At 38.5% G+C, this 20,534-nt stretch overlaps 2 pseudogenes; both read right to left on the minus strand.

Moving 5' to 3' along the window:
• Window positions 1-1,515: 1,515 nt before the first annotated feature.
• LOC118493833 lies at window positions 1,516-2,672 on the minus strand (annotated as a pseudogene).
• A 3,097-nt stretch (window positions 2,673-5,769) lies between these two features.
• Window positions 5,770-18,612, minus strand: LOC116040332 (annotated as a pseudogene).
• Window positions 18,613-20,534: the final 1,922 nt, after the last annotated feature.

Below are 20,534 nucleotides of genomic sequence, written 5' to 3' on the forward strand. Positions count from 1 at the left end.
GCAAGTAAACAATCCCCCACGGGGAGGGGGGGGGTGCATTCTTGTGATTGGCTAAAACAAGGGAGATATCTGATTGGTTGTAGATCATTCCCTGTTTAAAAAAAGGCATTTGTGTGTCGAGCCAAGTCAGGGCAGTCTCAAAATTCACACACAAATGCAGTGAAGTTCACAGACCGCAAGCAGTTTGTAAATCAAGATATATTTGTGTGTGCATCACAAAAACATTTCTGAATCTTGTCCTGTGCATTTCTGAATCTTGTGTTCATTTGTAAATGTTGTTTGCATTTCTGAATTTTGTGTGCATTTCTGAGTTTGTGTATGCATTTGTGAATCTTCTGTGCTTTTTAAATTTTGTGTGTGTATTTGTGAATTTTGTGTGCATTTGTGTATCCTGAATGAATCATGTGTGTGCATGTATGAATCCTGTCTGTGCATATGTGAATGTAGTGTGTGCATTTATCTTTATTGAGACTCTTTTAGCTCCATACACATCATCACATACCCTTCACCATACCTAGAGATTGGCATGGGGTACTTTCTATAAAATCATCTCTCAATGCAAATCAAACCAGCTATTAGGTTAACTGAAATAAAACCATGCCAATCTCTAGGTATGGTGAAGGCTATGTGATGATGTGGGGCTATTTTATTGCAAAGGCCAAGGGAACTTTATCAGGATGCATAGTATCCTGGATCCATGAAATAACTGGCCTTAAAAATAAAAATAAATAAAAATCTGCCTTCCTCTATGGGAATTTAAAATAGGGGTGTACTTACTTATGCCCCCTGTATTTTAAGGAAGAACATTTATTTATTTATGATACATTATTCATTCACAAAGAAAATTGGTGTCCTTAAAGATTGGATTTTTCCTCATTTTTTTAATTAAGGCATTAAGATCACTTTCCAAAAGATGATTTTTTTATTCCTATTTTTACTCAACTTTAGCATGGGTGTCCTAATTTTTTCACATGACTGTAAATTGTAATGATTTTTTGAGAAACTAAGTGTTAATGTTGCCTGCTCAGGTTAGCTCACCCTGTAATCACCTGTGCAGGTGGTAGGGTCCAAAAAGGGGAGGCTGAGTTAAAAGGTTGTGTTTGTTATTTTGTCTCAGTTTAATATTTTTTTGTATTTTGGTTTGAGTATGTTTTGGTGTCGTTTTGTTAATAAAGACATAAATTGAGCACTTTAAAAGCCTCCTCTCCAGTCTTCAATCATGACAACTCCATTTTGTTATAGTTGCACGTTAAACCTAAACCATGCTGCTCTAACAGCCTCCATTCCTCTGGTTTCAGTCTCCACCAGATGTTCAACCTGCTGCAGGGATTTGATCCCATTCAGCCACAAGAGCATCAGTGAGATCCAACACTGACACTGACTTTATTTATAAAGCACCTTAAAAATAAGTGCTGAACACAGTCCATAAATAAACAATAACATACAACAGAGGCACAAACACAAAATAATAAAACAATAAAATAAATGCAATAATACAAAACTCAAAGTCAACCCTCAAACTGAGTTAAAAACCAAAGAAAATAAATGAGTTTTAAGACGAGATTTAAAAACAGGAAGGGACTCAGTCAGTCAGTCTGATGTGCAAAGGCAGCTCATTCCAGAGTCTCAGAGCTGCCACGGCAAACGCACGGTCACCTCTGGATTTACGTTTGGTCTTGGGGACGACCAGTAGTGCCTGGTCAGCCGACCGGAGCGAACGAGAGGGGGTGTAGGGCACGAGCAGATTAGACAGGTACTGGGGGGCCAGGCCATGCAGACATTTAAAAACAAATAGAAGAATTTTAAAATCAGTGCGAAAGTGCACAGGGAGCCAGTGGAGGGATTGGAGGATGGGTGTAATATGGTCAAATTTTCAAATTCCAGTTAAAAGACGAGCAGTTGCATTTTGAACTAGCTGTAATCATGCCATATTTGATTTGCTAATACCGGTGTAAAGTGCATTGCAATAATCTAAACGAGTGGTGATAAAAGCATGGATTAAAATTTCAAAATCATGTCGAGATAGAACCGGTTTTACTTTGGCTAGTTGCCTCAGCTGGAAGAAGCTGGTCTTCACCACTGCACCAATCTGCGCATCAAATTTTAAACGACCGTCCAACTTGACTCCCAGGTTTGTAACCACAGGGCTAATGTCTCGGGTTAGACAACCCATGTCAACAGGAACCGCAGCAGCTGAGTCACTAGGAGCAAATAACACAAACTCAGTTTTGCTCTCATTTAAATACAAAAGATTCATAGCCATCCATGCTTTCACTTCATTCAGACACTCTGAAAGAGTTTTTGACTGACTTAGCGGTACATATATTTGGCAGTCGTCAGCATAGAAATGGAACAAAACAATGTGACTTCTGAGGATTGACCCAAGAGGCAGCAGCTGTGTGATCAGCTGTGGCTCACAGTTGACATTCCAGTTCATCCCAAAGGTGTTGGATGGGCTGGAGGCAACTTTATCTGCAGGCAGAACATTCCTATTGGACCAATCTGCAAGACCAAGACCCCAGATGTTTTCCCTGTGACTTGGATTGTCACAAGCTTACAATATTTGTAAGTTCTCCTTGTGTTTTTCCATTAAATTCCTTCATCTTAACTGGTGCCCTCTCCTCACCTTTTTCTGCATTTGGGTCCAAGTCTGAACCAGCAGTGACAACCATGTCCCCACTTCCCTGTACAGCTGGGGACTTTCTCATTCCCCATCCCCATCTCTCTACCGTCATCTACTACTGTTGCCTATCAAATAAACATATAAAATACCCCCCAAATAATAATAATAATAATAATAATAATAATAATAATAATAATAATACAAGTCAAATTATTCCTTTAAAGCTTTAGTGAGTAAATTCTGTATATTAATCAACGTCCGTTACATTCAAGCCATTGCCAAATGAGTTGCTACAAAGCTATTTAAGACTATTAGCTCCATACAACTCTCTCTGGATTTCTCAGTATGACTATGTTCAGAAGATTGCGATGGCGTCCGGTGACTTTCCCGCGCAGAAGCTCGAGTAAAGATAATGACCTCTTCTGAAGAGTCCATCATGTTTTTTTAATCCTCCTTGTCCTCCTTGGTTATTTGCAACTGCGTGGAGGAGGGGTTGGGGCACATGCGCAATCACGGGAGGCTTGTATCATGTGGACGCGCAGACAGCTTTGTTGTAATTACTTAGAATTCTTCATGGGGGCGACAGAAACTACACAGTATAGCTTTAAGGCCTTTTTATCATGTGAAATTATTAAACCTACAACAGGTTTTTTTCAATTGCTAAACGACAGTGGGCACAACTGAAGCCACATGTGCAAAACTCAAACTACAGTCTGCATTACCAAGAGTCACCTGAACTAAACAGTTCACATCACCTGCAAAACTCACTCCAAGCAACACAACTCTTAACACACGTCTCAGAACAGGCTCAGTGCAGCCACACACTCAGAACAGTCCTCACTGAGATAACACACACTGTCACTCAGAACACACTGAGAGGAAAAACACTAGCATCTAACACCAATACAGAAAATACTAACTTTCTCATCTTTACAGTTTGAATAATTTGAGTGACGCAATATTTTCTTCAAAGAAAAGAATGACATTCTTTCACATGATTTATTTAAATTTTAGAACATAACACTTCTTTGAGGTAAATGAAAATTAGCAGTTTGCTTCAATAGATATATATTTGTATTTTGTCGGGAGTACAGTTTTTCTCAATCGATTTGGTACATTTCTCCAAACTCAGGTAACAGCTCTCAAAACAGTTAACACAGTGATCTGTACACTTTGTAATTATCCTAAACAGATAGTAAATTCTCCTTCATTTCATACAAATTACAAATCAAAAGCATAATTTTCTCAAAACACTGTGCACAAAATTCCCTAATGTTATCACAGCAGTTCATACAGCCAACCAAATCTTTAATATAGCAGGAAAAACATTTGCAGCTTTTTCATTGGTCTTCACAAAGATCACAAGCATTTTTGTACCATTTTCAAAACACAACAAACAAAACTCTGTGAATTGTAAAATAGTCAGTTGCATACCTTATGTCCTCAATTAACCCCAAATTGATATCTGATGAGTTAGTAATCCACTCAACACAGAAAAAGCCAATTTCCTAATTGTTCACACAGCTGGCTTAATTACAACAACTACAAAAGGGGAAGAGAAAAACAAAAAAGAAGACAAATGAGGAGAAAAGACAATAAAAAGAAGAAGAATGAGCAGTGGAAAAGGAAGAGGTGTAAGAGTGAGAGGTGGTGGACAGGGTAGAGGGAGAGGAAGAGGAGATGGAGAAAGAGCAAGAAGAGCTGAAGATGTAGGAAGAGGAGAAGATAGAGGAGTAGAGGGAGAAGAGATGGATAGATTGGAGGGCAATGGTACAGTGGAAAGAGAGAGTAAAAAATATAAGAAGAGATGGACAGAGAGGAAGAGGAGGGCAAGATGTAAGAGGAGGGAGGAGAGGTAGAAGGATAGGGTACACACGTTTTTCAAATGAAATCAGAGCCACACTTATTGACCATGTCATAGATCATGGTCTCTCACTGAGAGAAGCTGGGCAGAGAGTTCAGCCCAATATAAACAGATCCACAGTGGCTTCAATTATCCGCACATTTCAGAGGGAAAACCGGTAAGTAACTATATCATTCTACTTCTACAATGAGAGTCCATGTAGTCTTGTTTGACATTGGTCTAGATTTCTACAGTAAAAGTTCCTGATCGTCGAAACATTTTTCAGAATTGAAGTTAGAGAACATTCAGGTGGACGAACAAGACTTCTTTCAATTGAACAAGAGCATGCCATTGTTGACATGGTGGTCCAGAACAACAACCTTCGCCTCAAAGAAATTCAGCAAAGAATAACACAGGACAATCAACTGTTCCACAATATCCACCAATGCAGTCTCTCCACAACTGATCGTGTTCTAAGGAGAAATGCAATCCGAATGAAGCAAGTACAAAGTGCCCTTTGAGAGGAACTCCGTTAGAGTGAAAGAGTTGCGATTCTAGTTTGTTCAAGTATGTGCAACCCAATTACTGCACTTTTACTGTCAACACAAAGATATATTTTTCCTGAATTTTAAGTATGTGTCCATAAACTATTCCACGCTACTGTAAGTGAAAAGATTTAGGCATATCTATGTATACTGCTGCTTCAAAGTGTGAACTCAAACTTCAGCAACAGTTTCACAGTAGTATTGACTGCAATCAATGCCATTACTGTAAAACACTAACTTACTGTATTGTACCTTGTGTTCTTTTTACTCTAGAGAATCTTGGAGTTGGATAGCAGTGCAACTCATTATGAGTACCTGTATATTGATGAAGCAGGCTTCAATCTTCACAAAAAAAGGAGAACAGGGAGAAATGTGATTGGCCGTCATGCTACAGTCAATGTCCCTTGACAACGAGGAGGCAACATCACTCTCTGTGCCACAATTTCTGGCACAACTGGTGTTGTGGCACACAATGCTGTCTTGGGACCATACAACACAACAAGGCTCCTACATTTTTTAAACTTCCTCAATGAAATCCTCCTTCCGCAGGGTGATCAGGACCAGAATTTTTTTGTTGTTTAGGACAATGTCCAATTCCACCATTCAGCACTAGTGCGAGAGTGGTTTGAGAATCACCCACATTTCAGGATGGTGTTCCTTCCACCATATTCTCCTTTCCTGAATCCAATTGAGGAATTCTTCTCATCTTGGAGATGGAAAGTACATGATCGCAGCCCTTACAACCAAGTAAGTCTTCTTCAAGCGATGGAAGAGGCCTGTGGAGATATTGGGGCACAAGCATGTCAAGGATGTATACAGCATTCAAGGCGTTTTTTTCCCACAATGCATGACTCGTGAAAATATTTGCTGTGATGTTGATGAAATTCTCTGGCCAGATGTAATTGAGAGGCATGATCAATACATTAATTGATTTAATGAATGCAGTACATTTTTTATTTTATTTTTGATTTACCTATGTACTTATTTACATAATTTTTTTTTGTGGGGTGACAACTCATTGTTATACACCTGAACTCCTCATTAAAGAACTTAATGAAAAACATGTATTTTCATTTATTTCTTTGTGTATCTTCAGCTGAATTTGTTATCAAATCAACAGAGAACACACTTTTAGTTTTGATGTTAATATTGAATTTGAATAAATGCATTACTAGAATAAAATGCTGTGTTTCATTGTGCAGTGAATACTTTATTGTTTCGCCAACATAAGAGTGTGTTTAGTAAACTGTTTTGAGAGCTGTTACCTGAGTTTGGAGAAATGTACCAAATCGATTGAGAAAAACTGTAATTTATGGAATTACAGTAATGAGAAAAAAAAGGTAGAAACTAAAAGTACATACTGTAATTCTAACAAATAATTGAGGGGCTAATCCTGCCTCTCTCTAGCATCAGGCCACAGGTTTTCATCAACATCACATCTAATGTTCTCTCTTGTCATGCACCTGGGGAAGAACATTCTAGAGTGCCTCACACGCAATTTCCATCAACTGCGGAACGGCTGCGGATCTGCTCTGCTGCGTGTCGGCTCCGTGCTCCGCCGTCCTTCAATACCCACCAGGTCCGGATTTGTTGCAGAACGGCTGTGGCCATGACTGACAGCTGAAGTCACGAGGACCCACAAGATCTCGCGAATTCATGTATGATCGCGCGGTATAACAGGATGTAGTTTCTATAAACAAAACAACAAACAACAGTTTGTTTCCATCCAGAGGAGTAGAGGGCAAACAACTCTGTGCTGACCTGCTGATCTCCCTTTTTTGTGGAGATTATTGTGATTCTACCATGGGTAAGTACAATATTTATAATTATATAATCAACTTATAAAATGCTAAATGTTTATTTTGGGTTCCTTTTTGAATGTATTGGGAAAGTAGTAGGCTGTGTAAATTTAACTATTGTTCTTGTTGGAAATGGAAAAAATATATAAAACAAAATTGCTGTGGTTTACATTTTACTTGTGAGTGACAATAATGTAGTAATAATAGTAATTCACTAAATTATTCTGTGCATTTCAGTGCCCATTGCTAGGAGAACCAATTGCTTTTTTACTTCTGCTTGCAAGACTGCGGAGGGGTAGAAGGAGAAGGAGCCAGTACTGGGTCCATCCACTGAACCAGCGCAGGCCTCAACAAGGAGATTTTTACCATCTTGTGGCTGAACTGCGTTTGGACAGTCAACGCCATCACCAGTACTTTAGGATGAGTGCAGAGAAAATGGATGAGCTTCTCTCAATCATTGGCCCTGAACTCACCAGACAAAACAACCAACTACAGGTCTGCCATAGAACCAAAGCAGAGACTGGCTGAGATGAGCTTAACATTACGTACACAATGAACACTGATCACAATAGGTTTGACCTTTTATTTTCAAAATTAAAGACATACAAAGTTAAAACAGATAGGAACATTTACAAACAGAATGTAAAAAAAAAAAAAAGTTAAGAATAATCTTTAAAACAAATATATAAATATAAAAACCACAGCAAAACAATGAATGGTCCTATTGGGTTTATTGGTAGGGGGTTGGGTTAATGGCCTGAAAGTACCTGGCCTAGGCAAAGTTGCAGTGGGGGTGTGGAATGTAGGGGGAGGGTGTGTATAAAATACAATTGAATGTGCTGCCGGTTCTTGCCTTGAGGCTGTGCTGCTCTCGATGTTTTGCAGCAGGTTCAAAATACCAATTTTGGCCTGCTGCCTTCTGTTGTGGTCGAGTCTATGGAGGAGTGGAACCAGGCTCATGGCGAAGTGGTAGCTTTCATCAAGCTCAGATTCCGGTCTGTGGCTCCTCCTTGTGTCTGTCACAGTACGGCCTTGAGGCACCCTCTCCCTTGGGCTCCGGGACCTGTGGGGCCTGTCTCTCAACCCAGATGTAGTGGGCCTTGATAGTGATGGTGATGGCGAAACAGTCTGTGGTCCCCGGCTGTCCTGTGGTGCACTCGAAGGACCCGGCTCATCAGATCCACACATTGACAGTGGCTTTGAAGATCTTTCTTCTTCTGCCAACACACCACTCAAATTGCTTTTGGAACTAAAAAAAAAAAAAAAAAAAAAAGAAAAACCTACAGACTTTAGACCTTCTGAAACATTTATGTCATACACACAGTAATTATCTATCACTTTATTTGAAATGTAGATATTGAATTTAAAGATATTGTCATTAATACTGTTGTGTAGGTGGGGCACAATAAAGGACATGATGGCTGTGTACTTCCATTCCTTTTGTGATCCTCCTGCTGAACCGCTGGCAAACACTTTTTTCTGTTCTTTACAAAACCATCCCTCAGTGACCGCCATTTTGCCGTGCAAAGATCAACTGAAAAAAGAAGAGAGACAGATTAAAATAATCACACATTTTCTTTTTTTGGTTATTCACTTCACATTAATCAGCCTTGCATTTAACTACCGCCTTGGCCACACAACAGTGATGAACTCTGTGCATATGGTGTGTGCTGCCAATGAAAAGGTCATGATGCAGACATTTTTGCACCGGCCGACTGCAGACTCATGGAAGGAGGTAGCACAACGCCTCTGGGATAAATGGAACTTCCCAAATTGCCTGGGAGCACTTTCAAGCACCACCTCTCACCTCAGGGATGTCCCACATGTCATGTTGGGTGACGCAGCATTCCCTCTGAAGCCATACCTAATGAGACCCTACCCAGGACAGAACCTCATCACAGGCTCTCGAGAACAAGGATGGTAGTTGAAAATGCCTAAGGCACGTCACGTTGGAGGATTTTTCATCGCAGGATTAACCTGCACTCCAAAAATGTGGACACACTTGTGGTGGCAGCATGCATCCTCCACAATTTCCACCTTGCCCAAGTGAACATGTATGGCTGCTGGAAGAGGCAGAGGAACTGGGGAGACACATGGCGCCAGTGAGAAACATGAGGGGAAACAGGGCATCAAGAGAAGCCTGTGCTGTTAGGGAGAGCTTTGACACGTTCTTCACCTCCCCCGAGGGCAGTGTTTCCTGGCAGGACAGAATGGTGTGAAAAGACTTGTCATTACTGTTGACTGAAACCCTGTATATCTGTGTTGTGTGTGTAGTATATGACTATTCAATAACTTTCTATAAACTTTGCTTAAATGTTTGTTATAAGGGAGTCCTATGAACTTTGCTTTACACTTACTGAGAACATCTGGAAACTGTTAACATGAGCAGGGTTTCCCCCAAGACAGAAGAGACCTTTTTTGGAGTTTTGCCAGATAACAGGCATTGATTGGCTAAGTTCTGTGTCGAACCATGTACTCACACATATCACGCCCTATGTTGATACAATGCATAGGATATATACGTTGCTCACACAAAGGAAAGGCAGAGCGACAGAATTTGAAGATTGGGCTGGTCGTCTCTCCAGATATCCATGGGTCTGTTAAATTGATGCTGAATCTTTGCTTGTAATAAACCTTTTTATAATCAAGATCAGTGTTGGCGGATTCCTCTTCATACAGCATCACAGCATTACTATTTAAGACACCACAATTTTGGCGACGAGGATGGGATCGGTTGCATCTCCCAGGTCATTGTTTCATCATGGGCACCCAGGGACTGACTCCCGCTTCATTGGTCGACTATGAGGTGAGCTTTCTCACTATTTGGGCGCTGGTCAGTTCATGTGTGGCTCTGTGTGTGCGATGAGGGACTGCACCGTGTCGAATCTGTGTGTATTCTGTGTAGTGATTGCTGTGTGATGAAGTTCCGTTATAAATTTATTTGTGTTAAAATTAACGCAGACAGGGGAAGTGTGAATTAACATATGAGAAATAAGAAGAAAACAAAGCAAATGCTTTAAGGAAGCTAGAGAAACAGAGGAAAAGGAATATGAGACAAATGAAGCAAAGGCTTAAGAAGTTAGAGAAACAGAGGAAAGGAAATTCAAATGAAGAAATAGAGAAAAGGGAGAAAAAGTAAGGGATTAAGGAATATTCACATAGACGATGTGAAAAGATTTTAAGGAATAGGCAAATTGGATTAAAGAAAACAGTTTAACCCTGGCCAGGGCAATTTGGCTTAAACAACGTAAAGAAAGAAAAAAAGAAACAAGAGAAAATAAAAACAAGAAGTGATAAGGAGAAGAAAAAGGAAATAAGAGAAAATAAAAGAATACAGAAAAGAACAGAAACAAGAAAAATAAAGGATAACGCCGTTAATCTGACATAAAAAGCCCTTTGAAAAAAGGCGATCATAGGATGGGCCGTAGACTTAAACTTTTATTAGATGAAAAGTTTGAGCCAGTTCGGAGAACTGAGGTGTAGACTAACAGTTCAATGGTAAGTTTACCACGATGCATTGTTGACGAATACTGTTCGGGGCAGGCTTGCTATTGGACGTCTATATCTAAGGTAGCAAAATAACAAAAAAAAAAAAAAAAGACAAAAAAAAAATAAAACGGCGGAAAGCAAACTCTTTTTAGGAATTACATGCATGAAAAATGTCGACTTCTGTGTGTATGAGAGAGAGTGTGTGTGAACAGCGGTGTGTGTGAACAGTGGTGTTTCTGCTGTATGTGATAGGCTGTGTATGCGTGATAAGGATATCCTATATTAGATATATATGAAATATTCTGTTCATTATGGCTAAAATATGAGTCTCTTTTTCAAGAGAACGTTTTCTAAAGTGTTAAAATGTATGAGCCTTCTTTGGGAGGACTTTGTTTAATAATCTTATGAGTCTTCTTCGAAGGAGAACGTTTTCAAAAACATATAAAAACTTATGAGCCCTTTTGGAGGATGTGAAAATAGATTAGGCTAACCTATAGTATAAATAAGAAGCTTCAAACTAGTATTTGTGTTTTATGTTTTGTGTTGGTTTGTTTTGTCCTGTGTCATTGTTGTTTTAATGTGGTCTGTTGAAGGGAAAAATGGAGAGACAATAGGTCTGTCTGTTGAGAGAATTTGTAAGAATCATTAAGTTTTCTCTGATTTCTTTGAGATCGTTTAAACTGCTTTATGATAGCATATTGCTATTTGCATTATCTGCCGCTTTGAAACTACTAAGATTAAGAAATTCTATGTTAAAGTAAGCTGAGTGATTTCTTAGTTATTTTTTGGTTGGGTGTGAGCCTAAGTTCCTTAACTCCAGTGGAGTTCCTCTCACTGTGAAATCACACTGCTGACTGATCTGCGCATGTTCAAGAATGCTAGGAATTCAAGTTTTCACAGAAAGTTTAGGCCACTCCTTACTGCACTAAAGGCAGAGACGGAGCGGCTAAAGGAAAAGGGGGGTTAAATGTAGCTTGGTAAAACATTAAAGTGGCTGTTGCTTGACTATGAAACTATGCGATTAAGATCCATTAAATTTATGAATGAGAGTTATGTTGATAAAAAAAAGAGAGATTAATAGTTGGCATAGGTGATTTGCTGGAACTCAAATCAGTGATTGATCACCCTGGATTAAGAAAAGTCCAGCCTCTATACCTCTATTGAAAGAAAGAGATGAGAGGACTGATTGATGGGCTTCAGGATTGTCACCGCTGCCATTTTAAAATGTTGGATCACTTGTTTTGAGTGGCGAGGCATCTAAAATGATTTTACTTTGAATAAAACAATTCAAAATTTGATTTTTGTTTTTGATTTTGCTAAAGTTGTCTACTGTTACGTGTGGTTATGTCATTGCACCAAGGAAATGAGTGACATTTGTGAAGGTGGAAAACAGAATGAATGAATCTGATTCCTGTGTAGAAACAGCGAGTCAATTCAATCCTAATCAAACAGTTAGAGTTAATAATGGGTAACTATTGTTACAAAAGATGGTCAGGAAAGCTGAGAGAAGTGTATGCTGTAGAAAGGGAAAAGAAAGTTTATGGGACAATGGAAAAGGCATGACTTTAAGAGAAAGTTAAGTGTACAATAAGGTACTAAGGTGGTTAAAGACAGAAAGAGAGTGTTGTGAAAGTGACAGAAAGACAAAGAAAGAGATACATGTACTTTTGAATTAGGATACTGGAGTTCATACTAATATTGTTGTTACAGAGACAACTGTAGCATTGGGGTTATAATCTACAGGAGGGTAAAGGTTTAGATGAGAATAGTAAAAACTGCTATACCACAAGCACCAACAACTTAGGAAAAAGAGATAAATTATGTAATTTTCAGGAATAACTAATGGTAACTTTCAAGACAAATTGCTTTTGGATATTATTGTAATCTGACATATCATAAAAAACGAATTAGGATTTGTGTAGAACAAACATATGTTTATAAATATGAAGTTTTATTGTTGTTAGACTGTTCAACAAATATATAGGCCTATAAGTCCAGTTGAACTGATTAGCTGTTTAAATACTTAGTTAGTTGACAGGACTATTGATCATTTCCAGTTTAAAAATGTGGAGTATTTTCTGTGTTGTTACTTTTGATACTTTAAGTACATATTTTATGATACTTTTCTTACTTAGGTAATATTTTTGTAGCAACATTTTGAATTAATGAGGTCATAGGTTAGAAGCAAGAAAACTAAAATGAGTATGATTAAAAGTACAAGTAATGCTTCTCGGAGGTGTTGTGTTTTGTGTTTATTCAGCGTGCCTCGATGGATGTCAGAGCAGACCTGTCTCACTCCTCTACAAGCTGATTTGTTTGGTCCCATCCCCCACCACTTGCACCAGAAACTGCATCTGGAGCTGGAGCAGCAGAGAAGGAGGGGCGACAGATTTACAACTGTCCATGGTTAAGTGACTGAATTGGACACCCAGATGGCTCTCAGGGCATGACCAGAGACTGACATTAAAGAAGTAACTTACACATGCCTACAAAGTACTTTGGTGAAACATTCACAGATGAACTAGTAATTGAGAAGCTGAAACAACCATAAAGATGAATCCAAGCTCCAAAAGTAAGAAGAAAATGAAACATCTGGAAACTAAGGGCAGACTGAGGTTTCGCAAGACAAAGGATGATGATGATGATGATGATCAGAGTGATTCAGAAGAGTGTTATGAAAGTGAAGATGGAGACAGCGATGAAGATTTGGAGAGCAGAGGAGCTACAGGATTTCATCCTGCAGCGTCTAGCATAGGAGAGATTGAAAGCGACATGGAGCGATGCATGTCAAACTTGGAGAAGCTGAAGATACAGAGGGAGAAATTGCTGAAAAAAGGGTCCCAAAAAGTGAAAGAATAAGACCGAGAAACTCTTAGAAAATTCAATCGAATACAACTGGTGGAGAATAAGAGGAAGAAGAAGAAGCAGGTTTTGGTTGTGCAGAATCAATGCCCACCAAAACAACAGTCACCGCCACAACTTCAGCCGAGCAACGTCCAACCGCAGTTGCTCCAACCACCATTTGTGGTTCCAGTTGTTTTATATCCAGTTTTTGGACAGATACAGAACTGGAGAGGAAGAGCAAGAGGACGAGGAAGCTTAGGCAGAGGAAGAGGAAGAAGATTTGATTCATACTCTATGCAATCACCACAAGCGTGTTTTAATTGTGGACAGGATGGACACTTTGCCCGTGAGTGTAATATACCAGGAAGAAACTCCAGAGTAAATTACAAAGGAGGAGGACTGGTGAACCCTTATAGGGGTCCGGAACCAGGATTCTAGAGATGCCCAGAAGATCTGAAAGGGGTGTCAGCTGGTGTCATCAGGACCAGAAAGAGATCCAACAATTGAGGACAAGGACAGTCACAAGTTGGTACAGATCTGCACAGATGAGCGTCTGACCAGAGAAAGAGGGAGGAGTGAGAGAGATCGGATTTGCTCTGACGCATCGACGCATCGACGCATCAACACATAAAAAGGAGGTAATGCACCGACAAACACACAATTTGAAAATACAATTACTCTAAAGAAGTAATTATTTTTGCTTTTAAAATAGAGTTACTCCTATGTGAACACACCTATGTGAAGGGTTAAGACATCTAAATTAAGCAAATTGGTATGAAAACCTTACATTTTGTTAGTATCTGGTGAAATCTATTTTGTTAAATTTGTAATGATTTTCCTGTGACAGCTTCTAACAAGACTAGTGACAAATATGCTACTTTGGTTGGTGTGTCAGGAAATGTTAAAAGAACATTTCACTGTTTTATTTTTGTGCTCTAATGACATTTAGTTTACAACTTTTGAAGATGTTTCTATTGTTTGAGTGTTGCCCAGATAATTTATTGGGAAGTAATCTCATGTATGAATTTGAATTGGATTGATGTAAAGTTGTTACAAACAGCAGATTGAGAGTGCTGTTCTCAGAATTTGGTTAAAAGTAAGCTAGAACAATTGTGTTACTATAAGTAAAATAGGGATGCATAGAGAATGCATAAAAACATTAGCAGTGATAATGTGAGAAAAGATAAGACAACTCCCAATCATAGATATAGTCTACTCAAATTAAAAGTTGTTTGCATTGGTTTATTTGTTGTTTATAGTGTACCAGTCATTTGTTCATGATTTCTCTCTAAGATTTGCGAATGGAAATCAGTTATTATAGCCCAATGATGGATCAGCATCTTTTGTTATTGATACAGAGGTTTAGAAATCTGATTTGAATTTCACTATTCTGCATAAGTTGCAGTGGTGTTACTTAAGGCTGTAGAGTTAAAGGGTAAAAAACAAATAATAATAACTTACAAAAATTCCAGAGTGAAGCTCTGTAGTTTATTGAACTTTGATATTGATTACAATTTTGGTTTATCAATTACAGAAACAAGTTAATTTTAGCAAGCAGACTTGATTTGTCTTGTGTCTAATTTAAACAGGAATGTCACATAGATGAGGTTGACAGAGTTGGACATAAGGAGATTTATTACACCCACTATCTGGTAACCAAACAGTGAAGAGAGACTTTTGTGTGGTACTTTGTAAAAAGCGAGTAATTACATGCTATAAAATGATTGGCTCTTAAAATAAATTTGGTCTTCTCTAATCCCCACTTGACTACACCAAGACGTGTTAAAAAGGGATGTTTATGATTTGTTTGATTTAATTTGTTGAAGGTGTGATTGATGCATCAGGATAAGAGTTATTTTTTAGAAATGATAACTTTTGTTGCTGACTATCAATGGTCGGCGAAGAGGCAATTAGACATTTTGTTTAAAATGAGGGTTTGGTTTAATTTTTTAGTTTTTTATTGTATGCTTTTTTCACATTTCTTTGGATTTTGTAGTAATATTTAGTGTCTTCTTATTAATGGAAGGGGGGAAATGGAAATGGAATGGATTTTGATATTATTAAGATTCATATTATCATATATTATTTTTGATATTATTATTTTTATTCTTATTTGATGTTTTTAATTTTCATGTGTTGTTTTGCAAACGATACTGGTCAGTGTTTTCTTTTCTTCCAGAGCATATGGGGTAATGTGCAGAGGGAGATTCAGATACAAATATGGACAATATGAAGGAACTAGGAGACTTCTGAACCAGGATGGTGTGGATCTGTTCAGATTTCACCACATCAACATTACTGAGAAGCTGCAATGTAGTGGACTGCATCTGATATATATATACATGTTTACAGAGTAATACATACTTTGTATAATATTCTTGCATCAATTGTTTGAAGAATGATGTTTTCTGTCATGAAGTGAATGTATGGAGATCTCAGATGTTTTTCTTTTTTGTTGACGCTTAGGGAAATGGGGTCTAGGAAATAGAAGTCCTTTTTTCAGATCCGAAGGGTCGACCTGCCTGAATTTGGACATTGTTTTGATTTTATTTCATTTTCTGAGGTTTTCACATGTATTTGCTTAAACCATAATTCTACATATATTGATAAAGATTTATTCTCTAATTGATCTGGAGTACCAAGGTGGTCGCCTAGGCAGAGGGACCGTGAGTGAATTTTCCTATCTTGATTGATTGATGGCTATTTGGAAAGACAGCTGCCAGAAGGGTTTTTCGCTCTCACACTCCAACGATTAAATTTTGTTACATTCTATAAATTTGTTTACACTCCGAAAGTTATATTATAAGGAACATGTTATAATGAGAAATGTTATTCCTACTCTTCTTGTTTTTCGAGACTTTATTAAGTCTCGAAGGGGGGAAATATGTAGTATATGACTATTCAATAACTTTCTATAAACTTTGCTTAAATGTTTGTTATAAGGGAGTCCTATGAACTTTGCTTTACACTTACTGAGAACATCTGGAAACTGTTAACATGAGCAGAGTTTCCCCCAAGACAGAAGAGACCTTTTTTGGAGTTGTGCCAGATAACAGGCATTGATTGGCTAAGTTCTGTGTCGAACCATGTACTCACACATATCACGCCCTATGTTGATACAATGCATAGGATATATACGTTGCTCACACAAAGGAAAGGCAGAGCGACAGAATTTGAAGATTGGGCTGGTCGTCTCTCCAGATATCCATGGGTCTGTTAAATTGATGCTGAATCTTTGCTTGTAATAAACCTTTTTATAATCAAGAACAGTGTCGGCGGATTCCTCTTCATACAGCATCACAGCATTACTATTTAAGACACCACATGTGTATATGGTTAGTGTTTTTTTCTGGTGTGAAGTATTGTACTGTAATAATGTTAAGTTCTGTGAATTGTGAGTGATTTGTATTGAAAACAGAAAGTTTGAAAAACCATTGGTTTGGCCACTTCTTGTCAGCCCCCTCATTTGCAAGTGTGAAAGTAACACCTACGTGGTCATGTGGTCAGTACACCAACAGTGAGGCAGTCTCTATAGCACATCCCCCCACAATAGACTTAACCTAAACAGTATTGTTGTAACACAGCAAAGATTTAACTGTTATTTTTTTCACTTGTCAAAACACAATGTCAAACACAATATTAAATAAATGGTTAAATTATATATATATATGTAACCCTATCCGTAAGGCCGCAAACCCCAGCAAAGTCTGACTCTGCGTTGTGTTTATTTAGGATGTTGGATATACCAGGGCACGTGGCAGGGACAGGAAAACAGGAGTCCAAATGGTGGTTGAGACAAGCAAAACTCCTCTCGTTTATTGAGCCTTTCGGAAAACAAAAGAGAATATCATCACTCACATAACCAGTTTAGAAGAACAATCTGGCTCATAAATCACATACAGTACAAAATAAACCTTAGCTGCCCCTCTTGACAGTAAGTGCTATTTACTTAGCTAGCTACATGTGCCTGTTTAACATGAATAACAGAAATGCTGGATTAAGCTAGCTTGCCACACACACACTTAGCTAGCAACTAGCATTAGCTGTGCATTTCTTAAACATTGATTCACACTGTCTACATATTCTGCTCAACCATCTACACAATCAAACAGGTGTAATATACAAAATCGTTGCACCAACCAATCTATTTATAATTTAAATCAACGTGTCAGTGTTACAGTGCTCCGATACTCGGCTTACCTTTCGGAAAACAAAAGAGAATATGACCTCCGGTGGCCGCGGAGGGTCAAAAAGGCTCCATGTTACGGCAAGCCAAACAGAAAAGGAGCACTCAAAGTAAAACAAGGGCGCCATCTACTGGCCAATATAGAACACTTCCTTACATATATATATATATATATATATATATATATATATATATATATATAAGGGCTGTCAATCGATTAAAAAATTTAATCTAATTAATTACATACTCTGTGATTAATTAATCGAAATTAATCGCATACATAATTAACGGTGCCTGAACCGATACTTTTTAAGAAAGTAAAAAAAGAAAAGAAAAAGAAGGGTACTAAACAACAGTCGGTGACATTAAAGAACGGCTTGTTTATTGCTAAGGCCATATGGTCAAAATTAAATGATTTAATAATAATGTATAACAGTAACAATAACTTATTAGTAAATAAATAGTAAATTGCTGTTAAACGACAAAAACAACAACCAGATAGGAAAAGGATATTTACAACAACTTCAAATGCACCACGAAGCTGTAGTTTACCAGTTTCATTGAACGCACCATCTGTGTTGTTTTTCCGATGGCAGCTGCAGATTGTTACATACCAGTGTTGAATCCTCTACAGTAAAACACAGTCAAACTTTACACCGTTTAGAGTTAGCTGTCAGCATTTTAACCGTGTTTAATCCAGCTACAAGCTAGCGGTAGGCTAACGTTAGCTGCTGTTGAGTGTAGTGTTAACTAGCTAGCGGTAGGCTAACGTTAGCTGCTGTTGAGTGTAGTGTTAACTAGCTAGCGGTAGGCTAACGTTAGCTGTTGTTGAGTATAGTGTTAACTAGCTAGCGGTAGGCTAACGTTAGCTGCTGTTGAGTATAGTGTTAACTAGCGTCACATGCAGCGGTGTTTGTGTTTCCTGTATCGTCTGTTTCAGAGCATCAGAGAGAAGCGCAGACATATCAGTGGCACCATATTTTCGTCTGTATGCAAACGTCAATATAGAATGGATTAATCTGCGTTAATGTTTTTCATACGTTATTCTCAGATTATTTAATCGAAATTAACGCGTTATTTTGACAGCCCTAATATGTATATATATATATATATATATATATATATATATATATATATATATATGTATGTATATACATACCCATTACTCCTGCTACTGTTTTCCACGCCATATCCTTTTTAAGGTTGTCCTTATAAAAAGGATGCGATGGGTCATAAATGAGTTGGTGGTTTTGTACTTCCAGAATCAGCATCTCCTCATCCATGGTTTCAACAGGGTGAACTGGTGTCTGAAAACCTCTGACCTGTTGACTTCAGGCCTGTCTCCACCCATTATGATGTTTTCAAGGTGTAGTGCAGGGAAATATGATCCGCCGGAAGCACAGTGTATTTTATTTAGAAAATTAACCGGATGTTTTATTTTGTTTCTGTGCTGGACTTCCTGTCCCACACCATCTGCCCTGTGCTGAATTGCTGCAGAGCTCTCCAGCATCCGGCAAAAATAGAAGCTCTGCGTATCTGCTCCGGAGGGCTGCGGATCGCCGGAGCTGGGAGTCGGAATGCAGCAGTTCCGCAGTCAGTGAAAATACACATATTGACTTTAATGGAAACCTATCAGGGGCGGATTGGCCATCTGGCAAATCTGGCAAATGCCAGAGGGGCCGGACCAATTCTTTTAATGTGGGCCGGTCAGATTATTTTTTTTAAAATATACAAATGAATTGTCTTTACAGACCGTTTTTTATCGCTTGCGCAATTTCACTATGGTTATAATCATAATAATAATATTAATATTAATAATAATAATAATTATTATTATTAAGCATTTGGCCAGTTGGCAACGGCCGGCCTGGTCCCAAGATGGGCCGACCGACCCAATCAGAAGTTACTCAAATTGGGACGTTCAGTCAAAATCAAGCACGTCACCTTCAAACGGGATCTCCGTTTGCAGGGTTCAGGCTGTACCGGACTCTCCCAGTGATCATGATGTTCTGGGGGACCGGCTGCAGCAGCGTGAAGCCGCTGCTGACGGGTGCAGAGCTTCGCCGGAGCTCTGACTGCTGTCCGTCCGCGCGGCCGTCTGACGGCATCAGTATTAAATTGACAGTTTCATTACCGGTTAAAAACGTCTCATTGTTGCGTTAAATAGTAGTCTAATTCAGTGAGGAGTAGCCTACACATGACAAGCCTGAACAAGCAGCGGCGTTCTGTGCTGTCTTTCTGCTGTGCCCCATTCACGTAGTGTCACATTTTACACTTTGTAGGTTTAACTCTGCAATTAATCCGCAGTTCACATGTATGCATGAACTGTGGTGGTCCGTTACACTGTAGTCTCAAAATCCATGCACCATCACTGATTATTTTTGATCAATAGAATGTAGAAAACACACTTCGTAACGTTTTGTATCCATAACATGATTGTGTTATTCTACAATTTAGCAGTAAAAGCAGTAGCCTCTGAAAGTCAATCCTACATTTTTCAACTTGGGAGCAAAACGTGCTCTTTGGGGGAAAAAAGTTACCATAAAGCCAATAAAACAACTGGACTTTGTCTGTCCGACCCATGTCCCGGACGTGAAAGCCCCCTTACTATTATATATATTATTAATATATATATTACTATTATATTATCATCTAATTCTGAATTACTCAGAGTACTTGATGTCATAGCACCTGTTAGGACTAAAATAAGCTCTGGTAAACAGAAAGCCCCATGGAGAAATGCCCTGACAGTAGCTAAAGAACGAAGATGGCGAAAAAGATACAAATACAAAGAGATAAACTCTGTCAATATAATACTGTGCTACGCAGTATGAGGCGGTCCCACTTTTCGGGAATTATGAATGATAATATTAATAATACACGTGTGTTATTTGCCACTGTTGATAGGTTAACTAATCCGCCCATGTAGTCATGCCCTGACTTTGTCTCAATTAAACAATGTAAGGAATTTGCCAAATTCTTTAGAAATAAAATTGAAAATATAAGATTCTGTATTAGCTTCACTCTGAACGGAAATATTGACATTTTATTACCCAATACAAAAGCAATAGTCTCTATGTCTGAATTTAAGGCTATTAATGATAAAACACTCGCAGAAACCGTGCAGATTCTTAAGCCATCCCAGTGCTCTCTAGACATCATGCCTGCTAGTTTCTTCAAAAAAGTTTTCAGTGCGTTTGCAATG

This window comes from Sander lucioperca, chromosome 19, assembly GCF_008315115.2.
Source record: "Sander lucioperca isolate FBNREF2018 chromosome 19, SLUC_FBN_1.2, whole genome shotgun sequence".
Taxonomy (NCBI): Eukaryota; Metazoa; Chordata; class Actinopteri; order Perciformes; family Percidae; genus Sander; species Sander lucioperca.